The following is an 11,657-nucleotide window of genomic DNA, read 5'->3' on the forward strand; positions in this document are numbered from 1 at the left end:
TTATATTATTAGAATCCTTTTAAATCCACACTTTTCAGAAATCTTGTAGAGCCATTTATCTATTTTGTGAGTGATGGCTTGGTTAAAACTAAACAGTAGCTAAGAATCCACTGGCATTGCATAATGACAGAAAATGAATGTAAGCCATCCACTTTCTCTCAAGAAGCCCTCACTATCTGATATGCAGCCTGAATGAAGGTATCTCTCTCAATCTGTATATTAAGTGCTTATTAGAAAGGTTTATTTTATTTTATTTGAGATGGGGTCTCTCTCTCTCTGTCCTCCTGGCTGGAGTGCAGTGGCACAATCTCGGCTCACTGCAAGCTCCACCTCCTGGGCTCATGCCATTCTCCTGCCTCAGCCTCCCAAATAACTGGGACTGCAGATGCCTGCCACCACGCCTGGTTAATTTTTTGTATTTTCAGTAGAGATGGGGTTTCACCGTGTTAGCCAGGATGGTCATGATCTCCTGACCTCATGATCTGCCCATCTCAGCCTCCTAAAGTGCTGGGATTACAGGCATGAGTCATCGCGCCCGGCCTAGAAAGGGTTGTGTGCTTTCTTACATGCTCTAGATTGCAAGGGATTTTAAATGGAATTTCTACGACTTTCTTTTTGCAGGTTAGTAGTTGGCCTTTTGGTGCTTTAATTGTCCCACTTTACAGATCAATCTTCTACTCCATAATGCTTCCGAGGGATGTCAGCATCCAGTCATTCCTTTGTGGCCCACCACTTGATATCATCTTCTACTACTGCAAGATCCTTCCACTGAAATCAGCGTTTGGGTTTCTTTCCTGGATAAGAACCACTATGATATATTCATTAATCTAGCAGCATGGGCCTCCAACCTAACTCCTAACTAATGCCATCCAACAGATGACTGATGTAGGTATCTTTTCTGACAACCCTCCCTAATATATTTCCTTTGGTTTGATTACAAAGCAGATGAAGTAGAGTGTCACCCTCCCTCCCATAAAAACGTCAGTGGCATGGACACCTCTTCCTCTACAGCCTCTCTGCTTCATGTTGATTTCTACCTAATTCCCTTCTCCTTGTAGACCAAGGTCACTCTCAACCTTCACATCACTCTACCCTCAACTCACACAAGGTAACCCTTTCACTGCTCATATGTTCTTATTAAATCATGTCATGGTCAAACTGCAAAAGGTCCAGGGCTGAGAGTTCAAGTGCATAGTATCACTTTCTTATTCTACCACTTTCTTGCGTCCTTTACATAACTTCTTTCAAGCCTCAATTTTCTCTTCCGTAAAATAGGACAGTGGCTGTAGAAAGCAGTTGGCAGATAGTTGTCTCTTAATAAATGTTAGTTCAATCTAGAATTCTCTTCCTTCTAGGATTGCACACAAATTTCTTTTTTATGTTTTAGCTGGATTCATCACCTCACATAGTTACCTCTGCATGTGTGTATGTGTGTGAATGTGTGGTAAGAGCATTTAAGATCTACTGTCTTAGCAAATTTCAAGTATACAATACAGTATTATTGACCAGGCATGGTGGCTTATGCCTGTAATCTCAGTACTTTGGGACGCCGAGGTGGGCAGATCACTTTGAGGCCAGGAGTTTGAGATCAGCCTGGCCAACATGGTGAAACCCCATCTTTACTAAAAATACAAAAATTAGCTAGGTGTGGTGGCACACACCTGTAATCCCAGCTACTTAGGAGGCTGAGGAGAATCGTTTGAACCTGGGAGGCAGAGGTTGCAGTGAGCTGGGATCACACCACTGCACTCCAGCCTGGGTGATAGAGTAAGACTCTATCTCAAAAACTAAAAAAAAAAAAAAGAAAAAACAAAACAAACAGTATTACTTTCTTCCAAATGACCATTTCGCTTTCTCTCTAACAGTACAGGTATTGATCCTTCTCTCAAAACCTTTATATCCTTCTTTGTCTCTCATTTTTGTCTACTTTGCTACTCCCTTCTTTCTATACTCTTTTAATCATGACTTTTCTAAGACACATCTTCCTCTTTTGTTTTGATCCCTGTGGTTTCTTTTTATTCATTTTTTCTTCTCTTTGGTTTTGACTGTTTCCTTTTCTGTCTATATTCTAATAAGTTTGTCTGCTTGCCTGACTCTCCTGCTCTTATGATGCACCCAGACCTCCTTTAGCAGGTCAGCACACCCATCGCCCAGCTGGTGTGAGTGTTAACTGTTAATTAGTCCCTTCTGAAAATTATCCTCTGCTAACAGAGGCTGCTTCATTCAGAAATATCTGGAAGGTTATGCCTTCCCTGTGGGATGTCCTGTAGTCAGAGACTGGCCACTAAAGAGGAGCCAAAGGCCAGTGTCCTTGTCTTAAAACAGGCCAATTTTGCAGTGGCATTTACGCCTCACACCTCCCCATGAATTAGGCTGGGGCTTCATTTCAGCTATACCCACATCTCTGCTTCTTCCTTGTAGTATCTGCTTCCCTCATTTCCTTACAAGTTTCTACTTCAATAAATCAACTATATAAGAATCCTTGCCTCACACTATTTTTTTTTTCTTTTTGAGATGGAATCTGGCTCTGTCACCCAGGTTCATGTGATTCTCCTGCCTCAGCCACCTAAGTAGCTGCCACTAAAGGCACCTGCCACCATGCCAGGCTAATTGTTTTGTTTTTTGTTTTTTCTTTCAGTAGAGACAGTGTTTCACTGTGTTAGCCAGGATGGTCTCAATCTCCTGACCTCGTGATCCACCCACCTCTGCCTCCCAAAGTGCTGGGATTACAGGACATGAGCCACTGCGCCCAGCCACCTCACGCTATTTTTAAGGAACCTGAACTAAGACACAGTCCATCAACATTTTTCCCTCATTAACATTTGTCTTCACTTTTAAATTTCATTTGTTTTTTAATTGTTCATCTTAAGACCGCTATAACACACATTTTCTCTCTCCAAAGACCAATGGTAAACAGAAAATACAGATCATTTTCTTTGCAGTCTTTCTTCCTTGAAATATTTCAGAAGAGGTCAGAAGTTAGAGGCCAGCCTGGCCAATATGGCGAAATGCCGTCTCTACTAAAAATACGAAAAGTAGCCGGGTGTGGTGGCACGCATCTGTAGTCCCAGCTACTTGGGAGGCTGAGGCAGGAGAATCGCTTGAACCCGGGAAGCAGAGGTTGCAGTGAGCCTAGATCCTGCCATTGCACTTCAGCCTGGGTGACAGAGCAAGACTCTGTCTCAAAAAATTTTATATATATATATATATATATATATATATATATATATAGAGAGAGAGAGAGAGAGAGAGAGAGAGAGAGAGAGAGAGAGAGAGAGAGAGTCTGTGTATTGTACACCTCGGCAAAGGAGTTATCTTTTCAAGTACGTTTGGGAAACCCATGCACGCCAGATTTCTCCATTGGATACCCCCTCTGTTACTCCATAAATTCACAAATTCCATGCAAAGTATCTAGATTATATACATGTGGTGGGGATTGGGAACAGAAGATCGAAAGTCTCTGTTTTTGTGATGGCCATTGATCTACTCTGCCAGACAATTTTTTCCTCTCTAATTCATTCCATGATGCATCATTACTGAACTCAGTATCAACTGAGGATTGGCCTTCTGTCTCCTAAGTTGCATTCTGAAATTCCTATGGACTTCTGAAAAACTTCTGAATGAAACCCTCACTTTTCCAGAAAAGAATGAACAAATATTGACCTAGTTTGCTTTGCAGATAAATGATCTAAAATTTTCACCCTTCAACTGCTTGAGGAGGTGATGTATTTACCTATGATCACACAGCTCCTTGCATTCAGGCTATGGCTCTCCTTCTTCCTTGCAGAGAATAAATGTAAAGTCTGTTTTATTTTACCTTTGCTTAATTAATAGGAACACTTCCCAGAGGATTAACTCCTTTAAAATTTTAATGGAGTCACTGAGCTCTTAGTTGCTTTGCCATGATATAGCCTCATAGTTATGTTGCTTTAGCTCTTGTAATTGTGTGGCTACAAAATATGCATACATGCTAGAAGGTTAAATGACTTGAAACATGATTTTTTTAGGTGGTTAATGAAGAATAGGGTTTATGGGCCCAGCTGTTCCCCCTGACCTCCATAGATCATTGGTATAGGCTTGTCTGTCTGAGATCCATCATATTTTTGTGAGAAGTTGGAGTAGGCTTGGAGGAACAACTCCACATCTAGAGTAGGGCCAAAGTGAAAGTGAAACTTTCTATTCCCTATGATAAATGAGGTTCCAAAAGCCAGGATTCTCTCTCAATGGTTCTGCACATCTGGAAGCACAGTCAATTCTCCCCACATCATGCAGTTGAAATGAGATCATATCCTGTCACATCAGAAAATGAAATCAACAAGGCACTGTGACCTATTAACAAGGGATGAGAATGACTTGGCTAAATTATTTGAAGACCCATTTCTTCTTTCAGATTATTTTAGCACCATAATGGTGTGACTCAGCTGTCCCACATTTTACACAAGAATAAATGTAATTTGGGTTTCAGTTATAAGGGGAAACATTTTGCTTTGAAAGTTAGAAACTTCATAAATTCTTGAGTGGCAGGATGAAAATGAGAATCTAGAGGAAAATGACTGCTGTCTTAAATACCTGGAAGACATTTATCTAGAGAACAAAAATAAGCCAATGGTTGTAGGTTGCACTGAGGTTATGTTTTGGTTCATTGTTCAGGGCCCCGCAAAAGTGAAATAAATAGTTGGGTAATTAATAAGTTTCTCATTACCCAAACTATTCAATCATGGGCTCGATACCATCTTGCAAAAGATTTACTTTGAGACAATTCTTTCTAGATGTATTCTAATGTCAAAATCCCGCAATTCCAGGCTCGGGCAAAATGCCCAAGACTATTGTTGAGTGGGGTAGACATAGCATAGAGTAACCCCAAGTCTGAACAAAAGGTGACTGTGATTGTGGTATTTTCAAATATTAATTTTCTTCATGTAATAATCAGGGCAAATGAGGTTTAGGGCCTCTGAGTTTCTTTTTTAACAGTAAGCCTAGAGAATTATGTAGCATTTGAAATACAGAATTTAGAAAAATATACCCTTTAGCTTTTGATAGAGACCTTATTTTCAAGTTGCAGCCCTGTTCACCAGGGAGCTACTATATTCAACAGCCTTTGGCAATATGCCAATATTGTTGATTAAACCTTTTAAAAAGTATTCAGTATGGCAGGAGGTACTCAGTTGCTACTTTCTAAAACAATTTATCAAAATTAGTTATGGTATAAACTGTACAAAAAAATCAAAAAAGTTACTGTGGAATCTCTTGTTTTTTACTGAGAAATAATGGAACTCTAAGCATCTTCATCCTGAAGTAAAACCATATACGCAGAAATATGCATAAAGCTAATTATATATGGAACCAGTTCGCAGGCTGTCATTCAACCAACCACTAACCTTTCTTGTTTCCAGTATTGTCCCGCTAGTTACCACTGGCATAATCCATCATTTAATCAACTCTCTTATTCATTATTTTGTATGTTTGTTTACTTAATGGAGTTCAAATGAGATTCCTTTTTTCCCAGCTAGATATCTCTATTGAGCAATGGATTACATCAACCTGGATTTAATCTTAGAGCGCTAAAGCTGTATAAATAACAGGAATAAAATTGGGAAGCTATCAGAGAGTCCACAAGTCTCCAATGTAACTTGAGAAGCCATAAATGGCATTAATGATACAATCTGTGCCTTCAAGAAACATGGAAAAGTTTAGATTCTAAAGAACACATGGTGCAAATTTTCAGAATTAGTTTTGAAAACACTACTTTCCAGCAACTCTAAACATTAAAACCAGTCATCTTTGTGAAGTGGTCAAACTTTAAGATGCTCATGAGAACTGAAGACAACTGCTAAAATCTCAGATTCATGTCTCTTATCTCAGCATAGTGGCAACACTAAATTAGTGTTAAGGAGAGTTTCAATTTTTTCTTTATTTTTAAATAAATTCAGCTGAATTTATGTTCAATAAGAATGTGTATAAGTAACTTTGTTTAAAATCTTTTTAAATAATCTAATGAATTGGTCCAAAAAGTAAAAAATTTTCTGCTTTAAAACCAACAAACAAGCAAATATCAGTACTCATGTATTAATAGTTTATCTCTCTTCCCATTTTTGTGCTATCACCTATTAATTAAATTTTTATGGTTAGGTGCTTTCCTACCATCACCTCCTTAACTCTTTGGGTCTTTACCCTGACACCTGACAGTTTTCTTCATTACACATGTCACTGCCTGGCATTCATTTGTGTGTGTGTTCATTTGTGTTCATTTGTTTGTGTATCATCTATATCTCCACAGAGAATGCAGATTTTTTAAGGTAAAAACTGTTTGCAGTTTTGTTTACCATCATACTCTCAGTACTCAAAATACATACTGGCATATGGTAAACCCTCAATGAATATTTGTGGGCAGGAGGGAAGAAGAGGAGAAAGAGAAAGAAAGAAAAGGAAGGAAGGGAAAAAATAAGGTTAGGTATACAGAGAAGGTTAGGTACACCTAAGCAAGTTTTTTATTAAATTATATTAAGGAAATATGTAAATACAATAAATTATCAGAAAAAAGTGCAACATGGACTCAAACATTAAAATATAAATACATCTACGAAAAGTAGATTTTATTACTAATCAAAAATTTTCCATGATAAATAAAAACAAAGGCCTATAAGGTTTCACTGATAAATTCTACCAAATGTTTAAAGAATTAACACCAATTTCTTTTCACTCCTAGTTCCCACAAGCAGAACAGCAATTCTTAAAGAACTCTTCCAAAACTCTATTCCAAAAGGAAAGAAGGTAATACTTCTAAACTCATTTATAAGGCCATTATTGACCTTATACAAAACCAGAAAAAGACATTACAAGAAAACTATTGACCAATATCCCTTAGGAATGTAGATGCAAAAATTCTTAATGACATATCAGCTAATAGAATCCAGAAACATATATATGTGTGTGTGTGTATATATATGTATATACATATATGTGTGTATATATGTGTTTGTATGTGTGTGTGTGTATATATATATATAAAGATTATATACCATGACCAAGTACATTTTATCCCAAGAGTGCAATGATGGTTTAACCTATGAAAATCAATCAGTATAAAATATCATGTTGACAAAATAAAAGACAAAAACCATATAATCAGCTCAGTCAATGCAGATAAAGCATTTACAAGATCCAACACTCTCATAATAAAAATACACAGCAAACTGGGAATAAAGGGGAACTTCCTTAACCTGATATAGGATATATATGGAAAACTCACCGCTAGTTTCATACTTAACAGTGAAATACTGAATTTTTTCCTCTAAGATCAAAAACAAGACACAGATATCCATTATTGATTGTCACTTCCATTCAACTTTGTACTGAAGGTTCTATCCAGGGTGATTAGGCAAAAAGAAATAAAAGGCATCCAGATTAGAAATGAAGAGGAAAAACTGTCTATTCACAGACGACATGATTTTTTTTTTTTTTTTTTTTTGAGATGGGGTTTCATATCAGTCAGGCTGGAGTACAGTGGCACCATTAGGGCTAGCTGCAGCCTCAACCTCCTGGGCTCAAGCGATCCTCCCTTCTTAGCCTCCCATGTAGCTGGGACTGCAGGCATATCCCAGTATGCCCAGCTAATGACATAATCTTATATATAGAAAATACTAAGGAATCCCAAAATAGAAAATATGTACATTAGAACAAACGAGCTGAACAAGGTTGAAATATATATATGTCTGTGTATATAACATATATATTACAATTAATAAGTTGAGCAAAGTTGAAAGATAGCAGTGAACAATGTCAAAATGAAATTAGGAAAGCAATTCCATTTTATCATCACATAATAAAAAAAATGCTTAGGAAAAAAATTAACAAAAGAATAACAAGAGTTACACAGTGTAAACAAAGCAATGTTGAAAGAACTAGGAGACCTAAATTGACGGTAGTACATTCCATGTTCATTGATTGGAAGACGTAATTTTGTCATGACAATACTGCTGAATTTGATCTACAGATTCAATGCAATCCCTATCAAAATTTCAACTTCCTTTTTTGCAGAAATTGATAAGCTTATCCTAAAATCCACATAGAAATGCAAGAAATTCAGAACCACAAAACTATCTTGACAGGGAACAAAGTTGGGAATTTACATTTTCTGGCTTCAAAATTTATTATAAAATAGCAGTAACCAAGACAGTGTATTACTGGTATGTGGATAAACATATAATTCAACAAAATAGAATGAGTCCAGAAATAAACCCTTGTGTTTACAGCCAATTTTCAGTAAGAGTGCCAATACAATTCAATGAGGAAAGAATAGTCTTTGTAATAAATAGTGCTGCAACAATAAAATATGAAAAGATTGAAGCTGTTTTTCTACCTCACACCACATGTAAAAATTAACTCAAAATGGATTATAGACTATATGTAACAACTAAGATTATAAAACTCTTAGAAGACCTAGCATTAAATCTCCATGGTCTCAGATTAGGCAATGGATTTCTTAAATATAATACCAAAACAACAAGCAACAAAAGAAAACAGACTGAACTTAATGTTAAAAAATTTTGTGCTTCAAGGCACTTTAGATAGTAGAAAGACAGCCCACAGAATAGAAAATATTTGCAAAGTATACGTCTGATAAGAACATTATCAGACATAGCAGATAAGAATTTATCAGACATATACTTTCATACAGAATTTGTCAGGTACACAATTCATATGACTCAACAACAAAAGGACAAACAAGCCAATTAAATATGGACAAGGACTAGAATAGACATTTTTCCAAGGAAGTTTTTAAAATGTCAATGAGGAAAGAATAACAGGCCAATATGCTTGCTGAACAAAGATGCAAAAATCTTCAACAAAATACTAGCAAAGTAAATTCAACAACACATTAAAAGGATCATTCATCTTCACTTAGTGGAATTTATTCCGGGGATGTAATGATGGTTCAACACACACAAAGCTATACATGTGATACATCATTTTAATGGAATGAAGGACAAAAACCACATGATCATCTCACTAAATGCAGAAAAAGCATTTGACCAAATTCTACTTCCTTTCATGATAAAAACTCTCAAGAAATTAGATACAGAAACAAATGTATCTCAATACAACAAAGGCTACTTATAGACCCTACAGCTAATATTATACTAATCAGTGAAAAACTGAAACCCTTTTATCCAAGATCAAAAACAAAACAAAGATATCCATTCTTACCACTTCAAATTCAACGTAGTATTGGAGGTCCTTGCCAGAGCAATTAGGCAAGAGAAAAAAATAAAAGACATCATCCAAATAGAAATGAGAGAAGTAAAATTGTTGCTGTTTGCTAATGACATGACCTTATATACAGAAAACCCAAAAGATTCCATCAAAAATTGTTAGAAATAATAAAGTTGCAGGATATAAAAATCAACACACAAAATTACTAGTGTTTCTATATATATGGATCATTCTGAGAAAGGAGTCATGAGAACAATCCCTATTTATAATACCTACAAAAATATTTAGAAATACATTTAATTAAGGAGGTGAAATTCCTGTACACTGAAAACTACAAATGTTAATGAAAGAAACAGAAGACATAAATGAAAATACATCTTGTGTTCAGAAATTTAAAGAACTAATATTAACATGTCCATACTATCCAAAGCAATCTACAGATTCAATGCAGCCCTTATAAATAGTCCATTGTCATTTTTCACTGAAATAGAAAAAACTTCTAAAATTCATATAGAACCACTAAAGAAACCCTGAATAGCTAAAGCAATCACGAGCAAATAGAACAAAGCTGGAGACATTACACTACCTGATTTCAAAGTATACTATAAAGCAATAGTAATTGAAACAGCACAGTACTGATGTAAATACAGACATATCGGCCAATAAAACAAAATAGATAGCTGGGCAAGGAACCCACACATGTATGGTCAATCAATTTTCAACAAAGTTGCCAGTAATACACAACGGGAAAAAAATAGTCTCTTCAGTAAAGAGTGTTGGGAAAACTGGATATCCATATGCAGAAAAAAAAAAAAAATTGGACCCTGGCAGTGCTTAAATTGTATCAGTGTCCCTATTTTAACCATAATATCCCTTCCCAACAAGGGGAACAGCAGCTTGGTACTATTACAAACTCCTGCTGGAAGATTTGTTTTTCAAATTGTCAGGTTAAAAGAAGGGGCAAAATGACTGACTTTATTTTTTTTCTTCCATTCCTACAACAATCGTGGTCCTAGTAGAGCATTTTCCCACACAAACAGTAAGGACAGAGTAATTACTCCGGTATAAAAAAGAAACTGAATTCATGTACCCATTACATCCAGAGTTACCTGGGGCTCCTCAGTAGTAATGAATGTTCCTGAACAGAGGCAGTGAGGAAGACCCCGGGCCCCTTCAGTCTTTATCCAGTTCAGATATCTCTGATTTTAGAGTGTCAGATGTCTCTGACTTAGGTGGGCCATTGCACTACTCGGAATGTTTTCCCTCCATAAGTGATGGACCTACTATGACTCCCTTAGTCTCAGAATGCAATACTCAGCTATTTTGCATCCTACCAAGTGAAATAAGCTGCTTCAGCCTGTAACCTTTGTGAAACAAGGGACCTTGCAATGTAGCTTAAAACTAACAAAGTCAGGGGTTTGTTTCTACAAATGAAAATTATAGGTTCTCATGCAAAAAAAAAAAAAAAAAAAAAAAACCATACATAAAACAGGAGTCCCTTTCCCTACTCTAAGAAAAAAGTAATTCTGCACTACTGCTTTCCCCACAAATCATCAATAAAATGAACATAGAGGGCGGACGCGGTGGCTCACGCCTGTAATCCCAACGGTTTGGGAGGCCAAGTCGGGTGGAAAACCTGAGGTCAGGAGTTCGAGACCAGCCCAGCCAACATAGCGAAACCCTGTCTCTACTAAAAATACAAAAATTAGCCAGGCATAGTAGTGCATGCCGTAATCCCAGCTACTCAGTAGGCTGAGGTAGGAGAACTGCTTGAACCCAGGAGGTGAAGTGTACAGTGAGCCGAGATCATGCCACTGCACTCCAGTGTAGGTAACAGAGGTAGACTCTGTCTCAAAAAATAAAATTAAATAAAAATTTAAAAAAACAAACATAGAAATCAGAAAATGAGGGTTCTAACCTTCTGAAAGACATTTCACCATACAAACAGAAACCTGCATGGATTTGTCTTGCATTCAGCAGGACCTAAATGTCCTTTTCCAAGTTATCCTATCATGGGAGACTTCAAGCAGCAGATGCCCTACGGGATTTTAACTGCCCAACCCATGTCTGTAAACGATGGCTTTGACAAAGAAAGAGAAGGAAAAATAAATTCCAAAATTTGGGCTTACCTCCTGGCTGGCTCACCAAAATATGTCAGCTAGAAGGTCTTGACTGTGAGTTGTCCAGATTCTTGGCGTGTTGAACAAATTTGAACAAAATGCACAAACAAAGCAATGAAAGAACAAAGCAATGAAAGACAAACAATGCAACAAAAGAACGGAGTAACAAAGACACAGATTCATTGAAGAAGCTAAAATATAATTCACAGAGGAGAAGCAGGCTCCAGCAAGCAGCCCAAAAGCCTCTCCATTGCAATGCTCCCGAGGGTTTTTATAAAGCCAAAAGAACTTGGCAACACCCCCCAGGTGCCTTTAAAAGGTCTC

The 11,657-nt window shown here is 36.9% G+C and overlaps 1 long non-coding RNA gene across 1 annotated transcript in view; it reads right to left on the reverse strand.

Annotated features, from left to right (window-relative positions):
* Window positions 1-11,428, reverse strand: part of LOC114676215 (uncharacterized) — a 211,520-nt gene extending 200,092 nt beyond the window's left edge. Inside the window, exon 1 of the long non-coding RNA XR_003727063.2 lies at window positions 11,343-11,428. This is a non-coding gene — a long non-coding RNA (uncharacterized LOC114676215). The remainder of the gene's footprint in view (window positions 1-11,342) is intronic.
* Window positions 11,429-11,657: the final 229 nt, after the last annotated feature.

Source organism: Macaca mulatta, chromosome 2 (assembly GCF_049350105.2).
Source record: "Macaca mulatta isolate MMU2019108-1 chromosome 2, T2T-MMU8v2.0, whole genome shotgun sequence".
Taxonomy (NCBI): Eukaryota; Metazoa; Chordata; class Mammalia; order Primates; family Cercopithecidae; genus Macaca; species Macaca mulatta.